This window comes from Tenrec ecaudatus, unplaced genomic scaffold (genome assembly GCF_050624435.1).
Source record: "Tenrec ecaudatus isolate mTenEca1 unplaced genomic scaffold, mTenEca1.hap1 Scaffold_1541, whole genome shotgun sequence".
Classification (NCBI taxonomy): Eukaryota; Metazoa; Chordata; class Mammalia; order Afrosoricida; family Tenrecidae; genus Tenrec; species Tenrec ecaudatus.
This window is the reverse complement of record NW_027458033.1, coordinates 22065-41128: the sequence shown is the minus strand read 5'-3', so window position 1 is coordinate 41128 and position 19064 is coordinate 22065. Positions and strand designations below refer to the sequence as shown.

General features: G+C 64.7%; 1 pseudogene; it reads left to right on the top strand.

Moving 5' to 3' along the window:
* Positions 1 to 19064, top strand: part of LOC142436119 (uncharacterized) — a 116118-nt pseudogene that overhangs the window by 88345 nt on the left and 8709 nt on the right.

Here is a 19064-nt window from a genome sequence, read left to right as displayed (position 1 = left end):
CTATGGCTCAACCCCAGCCCCCTTATCCTAAGCCTAAGCCACAAACCCAGGCCCCTAAGACTAAGCCCCTGCCCCAGCCACAGCCCCCTAAGCATCACCCAGCCCCAGCCCCCTAAACCTCAGCCCCTGCCCCAGACCCAGTCCCAGCCCCCAAGCCTAAGCCCCAACCCCAGCCCCAGGCCCCTAAGCCTAAGCCCCAGCCCCAGCCCACTAAGCCTAAACCTAAGCCCCAGCACCAGAACCCTAAGCCTAAACCCCAGCCCCAGCTCCCTATCCGCCTAAGTCCCAGCCCCAAACCCCTAAGCTTCAGCCCCATCCCCAGCCTTGCAAGCCTAAGGCCCAGCCCCAGCCTGAGCACCCTAAGCCTCAGCTCCCTAAGCCCTAGCCCCAGCCCTTTAAGCCCCAGCCTCATAAGCCCCAGGCCCATCCCCAGCCCCCTAACAGCCTCAGCTCCAGCCCCAGGCCCCTAAGCCTCAAACCCTGCCCCAGCCCCTGCCCCCTAAGCCTAAGACCCAGCCCCCACCCCAGCCCCCTAATCATAAGACCCAGCCCCAACCCAGCCCCCTAAGACTGCCACAGCACCAGCACCCTAAGCCTCAGCCACAGCCCCCTAAGCCTAAGCCTAAACCCCAGCACCAGGCCCAGCCCCCTAAGCCTAACCTAAACCCCAGTGTCATCACCCTAACCTCAACCCCAGCCCCAACCCCCTAAGCCTCAGGCCCAGCCCCAGCCCCCTAAGCCTAATCCTAAGCCCCAAACCCAGCCCCCTAAGCCTAAGCCACTGCCCCAGCCACAGTCCCCTAAGCATCACCCCAGCCCCAGCCCCCTAACCGCCTCCGCCCCACCCCCAGCCCCCTAAACCTCAGCCCCTGCCCAGACACAGCCCCAGCCTCCAAGCCTAAGGCCCAGCCCGAGCCCCAGCCCACTAAGCCTAAGGTCTAGCCCCAGCCTGAGAACCCTAAGCCTCAGCTCCCTAAGCCCCAGCCCCAGCCCCCTAAGCCCCAGGTCCATCCCCAGCCCCCTAACTGCCTCAGCTCCAGCCCCAGCCCCCTAAGCCTCAGACCCTGCCCCAGTTCCAGCCCCAGCCCCCTAAGTCTACTACCCAGCCCCCGCACCAGCCCCCTAATCATAAGCCCCAGCCCCAACCCAGCCCCCTAAGCCTCTGTCACAGTGCCAGCCCCCTAACCTCAGCCCCAGCCCCCTAAGCCTAAACCTAAAGCCCAGCCCCAGGCCCATCCCCCTAAGCCTAAACCTAAGCCCCAGTGTCATCTTCCTAACCTCAACCCCAGCCCCAGCCCCCTAAGCCTCAGCCCCAGCCCCAGCCCCGTAAGCCTAAGCCCCAGCACCAGCACCAGCTTCCTAAACCCAAGCTCCAGCCCCAGCCCCAGACCCCTAACCTAAGCCCCAGCCCCAGTCTCAGGCCCAGCCCCCTAAGCCTCACACCCAGCCCAAGCCCCCTAAGCCTCAGCCCCAGCTCCCTAAACCTAAGCCCCAACCCCAGCCCCCTAAGCCTAAGCCTAAACCTGAGCCCCAGCCCACTAAGACTAAACCTAATCCCAGCCCCAGCCCACTAAGCCTAAACCTAAACCCCAGCCCGAGTGCCCAAAGCCTCAGCCCCAGCGCACTAAGCCCCAGCGCCCTAAGCCCCAGCCCCCTAAGCCCCAGCACCCAAAACCAGCCCCAGCCCCCTAAGCCCCAGCCCACTAAGACCCAGCCCCCTAAGCCCCAGCCCCAGCCCACTAAGCCTAAGCCTAAATCCCAGGCCTAAAACCCTAAACCTCAGCCCCAGCCCCAGCCCTGTAAGCCTAAGGCCCAGCCCCAGCCTGAGCACCCTAAGCCTCAGCTTCCTAAGCCAAATCCCCAGTCCCCTAATCCCCAGGCCCATCCTCAGCCCCCTAACCGCCTCAGTTCCAGCCCCAGCCCCCTAAGCCTCAGACCCTGCCCCAGTTCCAGCCCCAGCCCCCTAAGTCTACTACACAGCCCCCGCACCAGCCCCCTAATAATAAGCCCCAGCCCCAACCCAGCCCCCTAAGTCTCTGTCACAGTGCCAGCCCCCTAACCTCAGCCCCAGCCCCCTAAGCCTAAGCCTAAAGCCCAGCCCAAGGCCCATACCCCTAAGCCTAAACCTAAGCCCCAGTGTCATCTTCCTAACCTCAACCCCAGCCCCAGCCCCCTAAGCCTAAGCCCCAGCACCAGCCCCAGCTTCCTAAACCCAAGACCCAGCCACAGCCACAGACCCCTAACCTAAGCCCCAAACCCGGTCTCAGGCCCAGCCCCCTAAGTCTCAGCCCCAGCCCAAGCCCCCTAAGCCTCAGCCCCAGCTCCCTACACCTAAGCCCCAACCCCAGCCCCCTAAGCCTAAGCCTAAACCTGAGCCCCAGCCCACTAAGCCTAAACCTAAACCCCAGCCCCAGTGCCCAAAGCCTCAGCCCCAGCCCACTAAGACCCAGCCCCCTAAGCCACAGCCCACTAAGACCCAGCCCCCTAAACCACAGCCCCAGCCCACTAAGCCTAAGCCTAAATCCCAGGCCAAAACCCCTAAGCCTCAGCCCCAGCCCCAGCCCTGTAAGCCTAAGGCCCAGCCCCAGCCTGAGCACCCTAAGCCTCAGCTCCCTAAGCCCCATCCCCAGTCCCCTAATCCCCAGGCCCATCCCCAGCCCCCTAACCGCCTCAGCTCCAGCCCCAGCCCCCTAAGCCTCAGACCCTGCCCCAGCCCCAGCCCCTAATCATAAGCCCCAGCCCCAACCCAGCCCCCTAAGCCTCTGCCCCAGACCCAGCCCCCTAAGCCTAAGCCTAAAACCCAGCCCCAGGCCCAGCCCCCTAAGCCTAAACCTAAACCCCAACATCATCCCCCTAACCTCAAACCCAGCCCCAGCCCCCTAAGCCTCAGCCCCAGCCCCCTAAGCCTAAGCCCCAGCACCAGCCCCAACTTCCTAAACCCAAGCCCCAGCCCAAGCCCCAGACGCCTAACCTAAGCCCCAGCCCCAGTCTCAGGCCCAGCCCCCTAAACCTCAGTCCCAACCCCAGCCCCCTAAGCCTAAACCTAAGCCCGAGCCCCAGCCCACTAACACTAAACCTAATCCCAGCCCCAGTCCACTAAGCATAAACATAAACCCCAGCCCCAGCGCCCAAAGCCTCATCCCCAGCCCAATAAGACCCAGCCCCCTAAGCCCCAGCCCCAGCCCCCTAAGACCCTGCCACATCCCCCTAAACCACAGCCCCTTAAGCCTCAGCCCCAGCCCCCTAAGGACCAGCCCCAGCCTCCAAAGACCCAGCCCCAGGCCCCTAAGCCCCAGCCCAAGACCCCTAAACCCCAGCACCAGCCCTCTAAGCCCCAGCCCCAGCACTTTAACCGCCTCAGCCCCAGCCCCCTAAACGCCTCAGCCCCAGCCCCCTAACGCCCTCAGCCCCAGCCCCAGCCCCCTAAACACCTCAGCCCCAGCCCCAGTCCCCCAACCGCCCTAGCCCCAACCCCAGCCCCCTAAGCCTCAGCCACAGCCACAGCCCCCTAAGCCTGAGCCACTGCCCCAGGCCCAACTTCCTAAACCCAAGCCCCAGCCCCAGCCCCAGACCCCTAACCTAAGCCCCAGCCCCAGTCTCAGGCCCAGCCCCCTAAGCCTCAGCCCCAACCCCAGCCCCCTAAGCCTAAGCCTAAGCCTGAGCCCCAGCCCACTAAGACTAAACCTAATCCCAGCCCCAGTCCACTAAGCTTAAATGTAAACCCCAGCCCCAGTGCCCAAAGCCTCAGCCCCAGCCCACTAAGATCCAGTCCCCTAAGCCCCAGCCCCCTAAGCCCCAGCACCCAAACCCAGCCCCAGCCCCCAAATCCCCAGCCCACTAAGTCCCAGCCCCCTAAGCCCCAGCCCCCTTAACCACAGCCACAGTCCCCTAAGGCCCAGCCCTCTAAGCCTCAGCCCCAGCCCCAGCCCCCTAAGCCTAAGCCCCATCCCCAGCCCCAGCCTACTAAACCCAAACCCCAGCCCCAGCCCAGACCCCTAACCTAAGCCCCAGTCTCAGGCCACCCCCCTAAGCCTCAGCACCAGCCAAAGGCCCCTAAGCCTCAGCCCCAGCTCCCTAAGGCTAAGCCCCAACCCCAGCTCCATAAGCCTAAGCCTAAGCCCCAACCCCAGCCCCCTAAGCCTAAACCTAAGCCCCAGCCCACTAAGACTAAACCTAATCCCAGGCCCAGCCCACTAAGCCTAAGCCTAGACACCAGCACCAGTGCCCTAAGCCTCAGCCCCAGCCCACTAAGACCCAGCCCCCTAAGCCCCAGCAACCAAACCCAGCCCAGCCCCCTAATCCCCAGCCCACTAAGGCCCAGCACCCTAAGCCCCAGCCCCCTTAGCCACAGCCACAGTCCCCTAAGCCCCAGCCCTCTAAGCCCCAGCACACAAATACCCAGCCCCAGCCCACTAGGCCCCAGCCCCCTAAGCCCCAGGCCCCTAATCCCCAGCCCAGAAAGCCCCAGCCCCTGCCCCCTAAGCCCCAGCCACCTAAGCCCCAGCCCCCTAAGACCCAGCACCCTAAGACCCAGCCCCAGTGATCTAAGACCCAGCCCCTAAGACCAAGCACCCTAAGCCCCAGCCCCAGTGCCCTAAGCCCCAGCTCCAGTCCCCTAAGCCCCAACCCCAGCCCCAGCCCCAGCCCCCTAAGCCTAAAGCCCAGCCCCCTAGGCCTAAGCCTAAGCCCCAGCCCCAACCCAGCCCCCTAAGCCTCTGCCCCAGGGCCAGACCCCTAAGCCTCAGCCACAGCCCCCTAAGCCTTAGCCTAAACCCCAGCCACAGGCCCAGCACCCTAAGCCTAAACCTAAGCCCCAGCGTCAGCCCCCTAACCTCAACCCCAGCCCCAGCCCCCAAAGCCTCAGCCCCAGCACCCTAAGCCTAAGCCCCAGCCCTAGCCCCAGCCTCCTAAATCCAAGCCCCAGTCCCAGCCCCAGACCCCTAACCTAAGCCCCAGCCCCAGGCCCAGCTCCCTAAGCCTCAGCCACAGCCCAAGCCCCCTTAGCCTCAGCCCCAGCTCCCTAAGCCTAAGCCCCTACCCAAGCTCTGTAAGTCTAAGCCTAAGCCCCAAACCCAGCCCCCTAAGCCTAAGCCTAAACCCCAGCCCCAGCCCATTAAGACTAAACATAATCCCAGCCCCCGCCCCCTAAGCCTAAGCCTAAACCCCAGCCCAGCGCCCTAAGCCTCAGCCCCAGCCCACTAAGGCCCAGCCCCCTAAGCCCCAGCACCCAAACCCAGCCCCAGCCCCCTAAGCCCCAGCCCCCTAAGCCCCAGCCCCCTAAGCCCCAGCCCCCTTAGCCACAGCCACAGCCCCCTAAGCCCCAGCCCTCTAAGCACCAGCACACAAATACCCAGCTACAGCCCCCTAAGACCCAGCCCCCTAAGCCCCATCCCCCTAATCCCCAGCCCCCAAAACCCCAGCCCCTGCCCCCTAAGCCCCAGCTACCTAAGCCCCAGCCCCCTAAGCCCAAGCACCCTAAGACCCAGCCCCAGCCCCCTAAGCCTAAGCCCCAGTCCCAGCCCCAACCCCTTAAGCTTCAGCCCCAGCACCAGACCCCTATGCCTCAGCCCCAGCCCCCTTATCCTAAGCCTAAGCACCAACCCCAACCCCCTAAGCCTAAGCCTAAACCCCAGCCCAAGCCCCCTAAACCTAAGCCTAAGCTCCACCTGCAGCCCCCTAAGCATCACCCCAGCCCCAGCCCCCTAAACCCCTCTGCCCCAGCCCCAGCCCCCTAAACCTCAGCCCCTGCCCCAGCCCCACCCGCAGCCCCCTAAGCCTAAGCCTAAACCCTAGCCCCAGCGCCCAAAGCCTCAGCCCCAGCCCACTAAGACCCAGCCCACTAAGACCCAGCCCCCTAAGCCCCAGCTCCAACCCCCTTAGCCTAAGCCCAGGCCCAGAACCCTAAGACTCACCCCCAGTCCCAGACCCCTTAACGCCTCAGCCCCAGCCCCAACCCCCTAAGCCTCAGCCACAGCACCAGCCCCCTATGCCTCAGCCCCAGCTCCCTTATCCTAAGCCTAAACCCCAAACCCAGCCCCCGAAGCCTAAGCCCCTGCCCCAGCCACAGCCCCCTAAGCATCACCCCAGCCCCAGCCCCCTAACCGCCTCCGCCCCAGCCTCGGCCCCCTAAACCTCATCCCCTGCCCCAGACACAGCCCCAGCCTCCAAGCCTAAGGCCCAGCCCCAGCCCCAGAACCCTAAGCCTAAGGCCCAGCCCCAGCCCCCTAAGCCTAAGGCTCAGCCACAGTCCCCTAAGCCTAAGCCTAAGCCCCAGCCCCAACCCCCTAAGCCTACGCCCAGCCCCAGAACCCTAAGCCTAACCCCCAGTCCCAGCCCCCTTATCGCCTCAGCCCCAGCCCCAACCCCCTAAGCCTCAGCCCCAGCACCAGCCCCCTATGGCTCAACCCCAGTCCCCTTATCCTAAGCCTAAGCCACAAACCCAGGCCCCTAAGACTAAGCCCCTGCCCCAGCCACAGCCCCCTAAGCATCACCCAGCCCCAGCCCCCTAAACCTCAGCCCCTGCCCCAGACCCAGCCCCAGCCCCCAAGCCTAAGCCCCAACCCCAGCCCCAGCCCCCTAAGCCTAAGGCCCAGCCCCAGGCCCCTAAGCCTAAGCCCCAGCCCCAGCCCACTAAGCCTAAGCCTAAGCCCCAGCCCCAGAACCCTAAGCCTAAACCCCAGCCCCAGCTCCCTCTCGGCCTATGTCCCAGCCCCAAACCCCTAAGCTTCAGCCCCATCCCCAGCCCTGTAAGCCTAAGGCCCAGCCCCAGCCCGAGCACCCTAAGCCTCAGCTCCCTAAGCCCTAGCCCCAGCCCTTTAAGCCCCAGCCTCATAAGCCCCAGGCCCATCCCCAGCCCCCTAACAGCCTCAGCTCCAGCCCCAGGCCCCTAAGCCTTAGACCCTGCCCCAGCCCCTGCCCCCTTAGCCAAAGACCCAGCCCCCGCCCCAGCCCCCTAATCATAAGACCCAGCCCCAACCCAGCCCCCTAAGCCTCTGCCCCAGCACCAGCACCCTAAGCCTCAGCCACAGCCCCCTAAGCCTAAGCCTAAACCCCAGCACCAGGCCCAGCCCCCTAAGCCTAACCTAAGCCCCAGTGTCATCCCCCTAACCTCAACCCCAGCCCCAACCCCCTAAGCCTCAGGCCCAGCCCCAGCCCCCTAAGCCTACTCCTAAACCCCAAACCCAGCCCCCTAAGCCTAAGCCACTGCCCCAGCCACAGCCCCCTAAGCATCACCCCAGCCCCCTAACCGCCTCCACCCCAGCCCCGGCCCCCTAAACCTCAGCCCCTGCCCCAGACACAGCCCCAGCCTCCAAGCCTAAGGCCCAGCCCGAGCCCCAGCCCACTAAGCCTAAGGCCCAGCCCCAGCCTGAGAATCCTAAGCCTCAGCTCCCTAAGCCCCAGCCCCAGCCCCCTAAGCCCCAGGCCCATCCCCAGCCCCCTAACTGCCTCAGCTCCAGCCCCAGCCCCCTAAGCCTCAGACCCTGCCCCAGTTCCAGCCCCAGCCCCCTAAGTCTACTACCCAGCCCCCGCACCAGCCCCCTAATCATAAGCCCCAGCCCCAACCCAGCCCCCTAAGCCTCTGTCACAGTGCCAGCCCCCTAACCTCAGCCCCAGCCCCCTAAGCCTAAACCTAAACCTGAGCCCCAGCCCCAGCCCCCTAAGCCTAAGCCTAAACCTGAGCCCCAGCCCACTGAGACTAAACCTAATCCCAGCCCCAGCCCACTAAGCCTAAACCTAAACCCCAGCCCCAGTGCCCAAAGCCTCAGCCCCAGCCCACTAAGACCCAGCCCCCTAAGCCCCAGCCCCAGCCCACTAAGCCTAAGCCTAAATCCCAGGCCCAAACCCCTAAGCCTCAGTACCAGCCCCAGCCCTGTAAGCCTAAGTCCCAGCCCCAGCCTGAGCACCCTAAGCCTCAGCTCCCTAAGCCCCATCCCCAGTCCCCTAATCCCCAGGCCCATCCCCAGCCCCCTAACCACCTCAGCTCCAGCTCCAGCCCCGTAAGCCTCAGACCCTGCCCCAGCCCCAGCCCCAGCCCCCTAAATCTACGACCCAGCCCCCGAACCAGCCCCTAATCATAAGCCCCAGCCCAAACCCAGCCCCCTAAGCCTAAGCGTAAAACCCAGCTACAGGCCCAGCCCCCTAAGCCTAAACCTAAGCCCCAACATCATCCCCCTAACCTCAACCCCAGCCCCAGCCCCCTAAGCCTCAGCCACAGCCACAGCCCCATAAGCCTGAGACCCAGCACCAGCCCCCTAAGCCTAAGCCCCAGCACCAGCCCCAACTTCCTAAACCCAAGCCCCAGCCCCAGCCCCAGACCCCTAACCTAAGCCCCAGCCCCAGTCTCAGGCCCAGCCCCCTAAACCTCAGCCCCAACCCCAGCCCCCTAAGCCTATGCCTAAGCCTGAGCCCCAGCCCACTAAGATTAAACCTAATCCCAGCCCCAGTCCACTAAGCGTAAACATAAACCCCAGCCCCAGCGCCCAAACCTCAGCCCCAGCCCCCTAAGCCCCAGCCCCCTAAGCCCCAGCCCCCTAAGCCCCAGCCCCAGCCCCCTAAGACCCTGCCACATCCCCCTAAACCACAGCCCCTTAAGCCTGAGCCCCAGCCCCCTAAGGACCAGCCCCAGCCGCCAAAGACCCAGCCCAAGGCCCCTAAGCCCCAGCCCAAGACCCCTAAACCCCAGCACCAGCCCTCTAAGCCCCAGCCCCAGCACTTTAACCGCCTCAGCCCCAGCCCCCTAAACGCCTCAGCCCCAGCCCCCTAACGCCCTCAGCCCCAGCCCCAGCCCCCTAAACACCTCAGCCCCAGCCCCAGTCCCCCAAACGCCCTAGCCCCAGCCCCAGCCCCCTAAGCCTCAGCCACAGCCACAGCCCCATAAGCCTGAGCCACAGCCCCAACCCCTAAGCCTAAGCCCCAGACCCAGCCCCAGACCCCTAACCTAAGCCCCAGCCCCAGTCTCAGGCCCAGCCCCCTAAGCCTCAGCCCCAACCCCAGCCCCCTAAGCCTAAGCCTAAACCCGAGCCCCAGCCCACTAAGACTAAACCTAATCCCAGCCCCAGTCCACTAAGCTTAAACGTAAAGCCCAGCCCCAGCGCCCAAAGCCTCAGTCCCAGCCCACTAAGATTCAGTCCCCTAAGCCCCAGCCCCCTAAGCCCCAGCACCCAAACCCAGCCCCAGCCCCCTAATCCCCAGCCAACTAAGTCCCAGCCCCCTAAGCCCCAGCCCCCTTAACCACAGCCACAGTCCCCTAAGCCCCAGCCCTCTAAGCCTCAGCCCCAGCACCAGCCCCCTAAGCCTAAGCCCCATCCCCAGCCCCAGCCTACTAAACCCAAGCCCCAGCCCCAGCCCAGACCCCTAACCTAAGCCCCAGTCTCAGGCCACCCCCCTAAGCCTCAGCACCAGCCAAAGGCCCCTAAGCCTCAGCCCCAGCTCCCTAAGGCTAAGCCCCAACACCAGCTCCATAAGCCTAAGCCTAAGCCCCAACCCCAGCCCCCTAAGCCTAAACCTAAGCCCCAGCCCACTAAGACTAAACCTAATCCCAGGCCCAGCCCACTAAGCCTAAGCCTAGACACCAGCACCAGTGCCCTAAGCCTCAGCCCAGCCCACTAAGACCCAGCCCCCTAAGCCCCAGCCTCCTTAGCCACAGCCACAGTTCCCTAAACCCCAGCCCTCTAAGCCCCAGCACACAAATACCCAGCCCCAGCCCACTAGGCCCCAGCCCCCTAAGCCCCAGGCCCCTAATCCCCAGCCCAGAAAGCCCCACCCCTGGCCCCCTAAATCTCAGCCCCTGCCCCAGACACAGCCCCAGCCTCCAAGCCTAAGGCCCAGCCCGAGCCCCAGCCCACTAAGCCTAAGGCCGAGCCCCAGCCTGAGAACCCTAAGCCTCAGCCCCCTAAGCCCCAGCCCCAGCCCCCTAAGCCCCAGGCCCATCCCCAGCCCCCTAACTGCCTCAGCTCCAGCCCCAGCCCCCTAAGCCTCAGACCCTGCCCCAGTTCCAGCCCCAGCCCCCTAAGTCTAATACCCAGCCCCCGCACCAGCCCCCTAATCATAAACCCCAGCCCCAACCCAGCCCCCTAAGCCTCTGTCACAGTGCCAGCCCCCTAACCTCAGCCCCAGCCCCCTAAGCCTAAACCTAAAGCCCAGCCCCAGGCCCATTCCCCTAAGCCTAAACCTAAGCCCCAGTGTCATCTTCCTAACCTCAACCCCAGCCCCAGCCCCCTAAGCCTCAGCCCCAGCCCCAGCCCCCTAAGCCTAAGCCCCAGCACCAGCACCAGCTTCCTAAACCCAAGCTCCAGCCCCAGCCCCAGACCCCTAACCTAAGACACAGCCCCAGTCTCAGGACCAGCCCCCTAAGCCTCAGCCCCAGCCCAAGCCCCCTAAGCCTCAGCCCCAGCTCCCTAAACCTAAGCCCCAACCCCAGCCCCCTAAGCCTAAACCTGAGCCCCAGCCCACTAAGACTAAACCTAATCCCAGCCCCAGCCCACTAAGCCTAAACCTAAACCCCAGCCCGAGTGCCCAAAGCCTCAGCCCCAGCCCACTAAGCCCAAGCCCCCTAAGCCCCAGCCCCCTATGCCCCAGCACCCAAAACCAGCCCCAGCCCCCTAAGCCACAGCCCCAGCCCACTAAGCCTAAGCCTAAATCCCAGGCCCAAACCCCTAAGCCTCAGTACCAGCCCCAGCCCTGTAAGCCTAAGTCCCAGCCCCAGCCTGAGCACCCTAAGCCTCAGCTCCCTAAGCCCCATCCCCAGTCCCCTAATCCCCAGGCCCATCCCCAGCCCCCTAACCGCCTCAGCTCCAGCTCCAGCCCCCTAAGCCTCAGACCCTGCCCCAGCCCCAGCCCCAGCCCCCTAAATCTACGACCCAGCCCCCGAACCAGCCCCTAATCATAAGCCCCAGCCCAAACCCAGCCCCCTAAGCCTAAGCGTAAAACCCAGCTACAGGCCCAGCCCCCTAAGCCTAAACCTAAGCCCCAACATCATCCCCCTAACCTCAACCCCAGCCCCAGCCCCCTAAGCCTCAGCCACAGCCACAGCCCCATAAGCCTGAGCCCCAGCACCAGCCCCCTAAGCCTAAGCCCCAGCACCAGCCCCAACTTCCTAAACCCAAGCCCCAGCCCCAGCCCCAGACCCCTAACCTAAGCCCCAGCCCCAGTCTCAGGCCCAGCCCCCTAAACCTCAGCCCCAACCCCAGCCCCCTAAGCCTATGCCTAAGCCTGAGCCCCAGCCCACTAAGATTAAACCTAAACCCAGCCCCAGTCCACTAAGCGTAAACATAAACCCCAGCCCCAGCGCCCAAACCTCAGCCCCAGCCCACGAAGACCCAGCCCCCTAAGCCCCAGCCCCCTAAGCCCCAGCCCCAGCCCCCTAAGACCCTGCCACATCCCCCTAAACCACAGCCCCTTAAGCCTGAGCCCCAGCCCCCTAAGGACCAGCCCCAGCCGCCAAAGACCCAGCCCCAGGCCCCTAAGCCCCAGCCCAAGACCCCTAAACCCCAGCACCAGCCCTCTAAGCCCCAGCCCCAGCACTTTAACCGCCTCAGCCCCAGCCCCCTAAACGCCTCAGCCCCAGCCCCCTAACGCCCTCAGCCCCAGCCCCAGCCCCCTAAACACCTCAGCCCCAGCCCCAGTCCCCCAAACGCCCTAGCCCCAGCCCCAGCCCCCTAAGCCTCAGCCACAGCCACAGCCCCATAAGCCTGAGCCACAGCCCCAGCCCCCTAAGCCTAAGCCCCAGACCCAGCCCCAGACCCCTAACCTAAGCCCCAGCCCCAGTCTCAGGCCCAGCCCCCTAAGCCTCAGCCCCAACCCCAGCCCCCTAAACCTAAGCCTAAACCGGAGCCCCAGCCCACTAAGACTAAACCTAATCCCAGCCCCAGTCCACTAAGCTTAAACGTAAAGCCCAGCCCCAGCGCCCAAAGCCTCAGCCCCAACCCACTAAGACTCAGTCCCCTAAGCCCCAGCCCCCTAAGCCCCAGCACCCAAACCCAGCCCCAGCCCCCTAATCCCCAGCCCACTAAGTCCCAGCCCCCTAAGCCCCAGCCCCCTTAACCACAGCCACAGTCCCCTAAGCCCCAGCCCTCTAAGCCTCAGCCCCAGCACCAGCCCCCTAAGCCTAAGCCCCATCCCCAGCCCAGCCTACTAAACCCAAGCCCCAGCCCCACCCCAGACCCCTAACCTAAGCCCCAGTCTCAGGCCACCCCCCTAAGCCTCAGCACCAGCCAAAGGCCCCTAAGCCTCAGCCCCAGCTCCCTAAGGCTAAGCCCCAACCCCAGCTCCATAAGCCTAAGCCTAAGCCCCAACCCCAGCCCCCTAAGCCTAAACCTAAGCCCCAGCCCACTAAGACTAAACCTAATCCCAGGCCCAGCCCACTAAGCCTAAGCCTAGACACCAGCACCAGTGCCCTAAGCCTCAGCCCAGCCCACTAAGACCCAGCCCCCTAAGCCCCAGCCTCCTTAGCCACAGCCACAGTTCCCTAAACCCCAGCCCTCTAAGCCCCAGCACACAAATACCCAGCCCCAGCCCACTAGGCCCCAGCCCCCTAAGCCCCAGGCCCCTAATCCCCAGCCCAGAAAGCCCCACCCCTGGCCCCCTAAATCTCAGCCCCTGCCCCAGACACAGCCCCAGCCTCCAAGCCTAAGGCCCAGCCCGAGCCCCAGCCCACTAAGCCTAAGGCCGAGCCCCAGCCTGAGAACCCTAAGCCTCAGCTCCCTAAGCCCCAGCCCCAGCCCCCTAAGCTCCAGGCCCATCCCCAGCCCCCTAACTGCCTCAGCTCCAGCCCCAGCCCCCTAAGTCTAATACCCAGCCCCTGCACCAGCCCCCTAATCATAAACCCCAGCCCCAACCCAGCCCCCTAAGCCTCTGTCACAGTGCCAGCCCCCTAACCTCAGCCCCAGCCCCCTAAGCCTAAACCTAAAGCCCAGCCCCATGCCCATCCCCCTAAGCCTAAACCTAAGCCCCAGTGTCATCTTCCTAACCTCAACCCCAGCCCCAGCCCCCTAAGCCTCAGCCCCAGCCCCAGCCCCCTAAGCCTAAGCCCCAGCACCAGCACCAGCTTCCTAAACCCAAGCTCCAGCCCCAGCCCCAGACCCCTAACCTAAGACACAGCCCCAGTCTCAGGACCAGCCCCCTAAGCCTCAGCCCCAGCCCAAGCCCCCTAAGCCTCAGCCCCAGCTCCCTAAACCTAAGCCCCAACCCCAGCCCCCTAAGCCTAAACCTGAGCCCCAGCCCACTAAGACTAAACCTAATCCCAGCCCCAGCCCACTAAGCCTAAACCTAAACCCCAGCCCGAGTGCCCAAAGCCTCAGACCCAGCCCACTAAGCCCAAGCCCCCTAGCCCCAGCCCCCTAAGCCCCAGCCCCCAAAACCAGCCCCAGCCCCCTAAGCCCCAGCCCACTAAGACCCAGCCCCCTAAGCCCCAGCCCCAGCCCACTAAGCCTAAGCCTAAATCCCAGGCCTAAACCCCTAAGCCTCAGCCCCAGCCCCAGCCCTGTAAGCCTAAGGCCCAGCCCCAGCCTGAGCACCCTAAGCCTCAGTTTCCTAAGCCAAATCCCCAGTCCCCTAATCCCCAGGCCCATCCCCAGCCCCCTAACTGCCTCAGTTTCAGCCCCAGCCCCCTAAGCCTCAGACCCTGCCCCAGTTCCAGCCCCAGCCCCCTAAGTCTACTACACAGCCCCCGCACCAGCCCCCTAATAATAAGCCCCAGCCCCAACCCAGCCCCCTAAGTCTCTGTCACAGTGCCAGCCCCCTAACCTCAGCCCCAGCCCCCTAAGCCTAAGCCTAAAACCCAGCCCCAGGCCCATCCCCCTAAGCCTAAACCTAACCCCAGTGTCATCTTCCTAACCTCAACCCCAGCCCCAGCCCCCTAAGCCTAAGCCCCAGCACCAGCCCCAGCTTCCTAAACCCAAGCCCCAGCCCCAGCCCCAGACCCCTAACCTAAGCCCCAGACCCAGTCTCAGGCCCAGCCCCCTAAGTCTCAGCCCCAGCCCAAGCCCCCTAAGCCTCAGCCCCAGCTCCCTAAACCTAAGCCCCAACCCCAGCCCCCTAAGCCTAAGCCTAAGCCTGAGCCCCAGCCCACTAAGACTAAACCTAATCCCAGCCCCAGTCCACTAAGCATAAACATAAACCCCAGCCCCAGCGCCCAAAGCCTCATCCCCAGCCCACTAAGCCCCAGCCCCCTAAGACCCTGCCACATCCCCCTAAACCACAGCCCCTTAAGCCTCAGCCCCAGCCCCCTAAGGACCAGCCCCAGCCTCCAAAGACCCAGCCCCAGGCCCCTAAGCCCCAGCCCAAGACCCCTAAACCCCAGCACCAGCCCTCTAAGTCCCAGCCCCAGCACTTTAACCGCCTCAGCCCCAGCCCCCTAAACGCCTCAGCCCCAGCCCCCTAACGCCCTCAGCCCCAGCCCCAGCCCCCTAAACACCTCAGCCCCAGCCCCAGTCCCCAAACCGCCCTAGCCCCAGCCCCAGCACCCTAAGCCTCAGCCACAGCCACAGCCCCATAAGACTGAGCCACAGCCCCGGCCCCCTAAGCCTAAGCCACAGCCCCATAAGCCTGAGCCACAGCCCCAGCCCCCTAAGCCTAAGCCCCTGCCCCAGGCCCAACTTCCTAAACCCAAGCCCCAGCCCCAGCCCCAGCCCCCTAACCTAAGCCCCAGCCCCAGTCTCAGGCCCAGCCCCCTAAGCCTCAGCCCCAACCCCAGCCCCCTAAGCCTAAGCCTAAACCTGAGCCCCAGCCCACTAAGACTAAACCTAATCCCAGCCCCAGTCCACTAAGTTTAAACGTAAACCCCAGCCCCAGTGCCCAAAGCCTCAGCCCCAGCCCACTAAGACCCAGTCCCCTAAGCCCCAGCCCCCTAAGCCCCAGCACCCAAACCCAGCCCCAGCCCCCAAATCCCCAGCCCACTAAGTCCCAGCCCCCTAAGCCCCAGCCCCCTTAACCACAGCCACAGTCCCCTAAGGCCCAGCCTTCTAAGCCTCAGCCCCAGCCCCAGCCCCCTAAGCCTAAGCCCCATCCCCAGCCCCAGCCTCCTAAACCCAAACCCCAGCCCCAGCCCAGACCCCTAACCTAAGCCCCAGTCTCAGGCCTCCCCCCTAAGCCTCAGCACCAGCCAAAGGCCCGTAAGCCTCAGCCCCAGCTCCCTAAGGCTAAGCCCCAACCCCAGCTCCATAAGCCTAAGCCTAAGCCCCAACCCCAGCCCCCTAAGCCTAAACCTAAGCCCCAGCCCACTAAGACTAAACCTAATCCCAGGCCCAGCCCACTAAGCCTAAGCCTAGACACCAGCACCAGTGCCCTAAGCCTCAGCCCCAGCCCACTAAGACCCAGCCCCCTAAGCCCCAGCACCCAAACCCAGCCCAGCCCCCTAATCCCCAGCCCACTAAGGCCCAGCACCCTAAGCCCCAGCCCCCTTAGCCACAGCCACAGTCCCCTAAGCCCCAGCCCTCTAAGCCCCAGCACACAAATACCCAGCCCCAGCCCACTAGGCCCCAGCCCCCTAAGCCCCAGGCCCCTAATCCCCAGCCCAGAAAGCCCCAGCCCCTGCCCCCTAAGCCCCAGCCACCTAAGCCCCAGCCCCCTAAGACCCAGCACCCTAAGACCCAGCCCCAGCGCCCTAAGACCCAGCCCCTAAGACCAAGCACCCTAAGCCCCAGCCCCAGTGCCCTAAGCCCCAGCTCCAGTCCCCTAAGCCCCAACCCCAGCCCCAGCCCCAGCCCCCTAAGCCTAAAGCCCAGCCCCCTAGGCCTAAGCCTAAGCCCCAACCCAGCCCCCTAAGCCTCTGCCCCAGGGCCAGACCCCTAAGCCTCAGCCACAGCCCCCTAAGCCTTAGCCTAAACCCCAGCCACAGGCCCAGCACCCTAAGCCTAAACCTAAGCCCCAGCGTCAGCCCCCTAACCTCAACCCCAGCCCCAGCCCCCAAAGCCTCAGCCCCAGCACCCTAAGCCTAAGCCCCAGCCCTAGCCCCAGCCTCCTAAATCCAAGCCCCAGTCCCAGCCCCAGACCCCTAACCTAAGCCCCAGCCCCAGGCCCAGCTCCCTAAGCCTCAGCCCCAGCCCAAGCCCCCTTAGCCTCAGCCCCAGCTCCCTAAGCCTAAGCCCCTACCCAAGCTCTGTAAGTCTAAGCCTAAGCCCCAAACCCAGCCCCCTAAGCCTAAGCCTACACCCCAGCCCCAGCCCATTAAGACTAAACATAATCCCAGCCCCTGCCCCCTAAGCCTAAGCCTAAACCCCAGCCCAGAGCCCTAAGCCTCAGCCCCAGCCCACTAAGCCCCAGCCCCCTAATCCCCAGCACCCAAACCCAGCCCCAGCCCCCTAAGCCCCAGCCCCCTAAGCCCCAGCCCCCTTAGCCACAGCCACAGCCCCCTAAGCCCCAGCCCTCTAAGCACCAGCACACAAATACCCAGCTACAGCCCCCTAAGACACAGCCCCCTAAACCCCATCCCCCTAATCCCCAGCCTCCAAAACCCCAGCCCCTGCCCCCTAAGCCCCAGCTACCTAAGCCCCAGCCCCCTAAGCCCAAGCACCCTAAGACCCAGCCCCAGCCCCCTAAGCCTAAGCCCCAGTCCCAGCCCCAACCCCTTAAGCTTCAGCCCCAGCACCAGACCCCTATGCCTCAGCCCCAGCCCCCTTATCCTAAGCCTAAGCCCCAACCCCAACCCCCTAAGCCTAAGCCTAAACCCCAGCCCAAGCCCCCTAAACCTAAGCCTAAGCTCCACCTGCAGCCCCCTAAGCATCACCCCAGCCCCAGCCCCCTAAACCCCTCTGCCCCAGCCCCAGCCCCCTAAACCTCAGCCCCTGCCCCAGCCCCAGCCGCAGCCCCCTAAGCCTAAGCCTAAACCCTAGCCCCAGTGCCCAAAGCCTCAGCCCCAGCCCACTAAGACCCAGCCCACTAAGACCCAGCCCCCTAAGCCCCAGCTCCAACCCCCTTAGCCTAAGCCCAGGCCCAGAACCTTAAGACTCACCCCCAGTCCCAGACCCCTTAACGCCTCAGCCCCAACCCCCTAAGCCTCAGCCCCAGCACCAGCCCCCTATGCCTCAGCCCCAGCTCCCTTATCCTAAGCCTAAGCCCCAAACCCAGCCCCCGAAGCCTAAGCCCCTGCCCCAGCCACAGCCCCCTAAGCATCACCCCAGCCCCAGCCCCTTAACCGCCTCCGCCCCAGCCTCGGCCCCCTAAACCTCATCCCCTGCCCCAGACACAGCCCCAGCCTCCAAGCCTAAGGCCCAGCCCCAGCCCCAGAACCCTAAGCCTAAGGCCCAGCCCCAGCCCCCTAAGCCTAAGGCTCAGCCACAGTCCCCTAAGCCTAAGCCTAAGCCCCAGCCCCAACCCCCTAAGCCTACGCCCAGCCCCAGAACCCTAAGCCTAACCCCCAGTCCCAGCCCCCTTACCGCCTCAGCCCCAGCCCCAACCCCCTAAGCCTCAGCCCCAGCACCAGCCCCCTATGGCTCAACCCCAGCCCCCTTATCCTAAGCCTAAGCCACAAACCCAGGCCCCTAAGACTAAGCCCCTGCCCCAGCCACAGCCCCCTAAGAATCACCCAGCCCCAGCCCCCTAAACCTCAGCCCCTGCCCCAGACCCAGCCCCAGCCCCCAAGCCTAAGCCCCAACCCCAGCCCCAGCCCCCTAAGCCTAATGCCCAGCCCCAGGCCCCTAAGCCTAAGCCCCAGCCCCAGCCCACTAAGCCTAAGCCTAAGGCCCAGCCCCAGAACCCTAAGCCTAAACCCCAGCCCCAGCTCCCTATCCGCCTAAGTCCCAGCCCCAAACCCCTAAGCTTCAGCCCCATCCCCAGCCCTGTAAGCCTAAGGCCCAGCCCCAGCCCGAGCACCCTAAGCCTCAGCTCCCTAAGCCCTAGCCTCAGCCCTTTAAGCCCCAGCCACATAAGCCCCAGGCCCATCCCCAGCCCCCTAACAGCCTCAGCTCCAGCCCCAGGCCCCTAAGCCTCAGATGCTGCCCCAGCCCCTGCCCCCTAAGCCTAAGACCCAGCCCCCACCCCAGCCCCCTAATCATAAGACCCAGCCCCAACCCAGCCCCCTAAGCCTCTGACCCAGCACCAGCAGCCTAAGCCTCAGCCCCAGCCCCCTAAGCCTAAGCCTAAACCCCAGCACCAGGCCCAGCCCCCTAAGCCTAACCTAAGCCCCAGTGTCATCCCCCTAACCTCAACCCCAGCCCCAACCCCGTAAGCCTCAGGCCCAGCCCCAGCCCCCTAAGCCTACTCCTAAACCCCAAACCCAGCCCCCTAAGCCTAAGCCACTGCCCCAGCCACAGCCCCCTAAGCATCACCCCAGCCCCAGCCCCCTAACCGCCTCCACCCCAGCCCCGGCCCCCTAAACCTCAGCCCCTGCCCCAGACACAGCCCCAGCCTCCAAGCCTAAGGCCCAGCCCGAGCCCCAGCCCACTAAGCCTAAGGCCCAGCCCCAGCCTGAGAATCCTAAGCCTCAGCTCCCTAAGCCCCAGCCCCAGCCCCCTAAGCCCCAGGCCCATCCCCAGCCCCCTAACTGCCTCAGCTCCAGCCCCAGCCCCCTAAGCCTCAGACCCTGCCCCAGGTCCAGCCCCAGCCCCCTAAGTCTACTACCCAGCCCCCGCACCAGCCCCCTAATCATAAGCCCCAGCCCCAACCCAGCCCCCTAAGCCTCTGTCACAGTGCCAGCCCCCTAATCTCAGCCCCAGCCCCCTAAGCCTAAACCTAAAGCCCAGCCCCAGGCCCATCCCCCTAAACCTAAACCTAAGCCCCAGTGTCATCTTCCTAACCTCAACCCCAGCCCCAGCCCCCTAAGCCTCAGCCCCAGCCCCAGCCCCCTAAGCCTAAGCCCCAGCACCAGCACCAGCTTCCTAAACCCAAGCCCAGCCCCAGCCCCAGACCCCTAACCTAAGCCGCAGCCCCAGTCTCAGGCCCAGCCCCCTAAGCCTCAGCCCCAGCCCAAGCCCCCTAAGCCTCAGCCCCAGCTCCCTAAACCTAAGCCCCAACCCCAGCCCCCTAAGCCTAAGCCTAAACCTGAGCCCCAGCCCACTGAGTCTAAACCTAATCCCAGCCCCAGCTCACTAAGCCTAAACCTAAACCCCAGCCCCAGTGCCCAAAGCCTC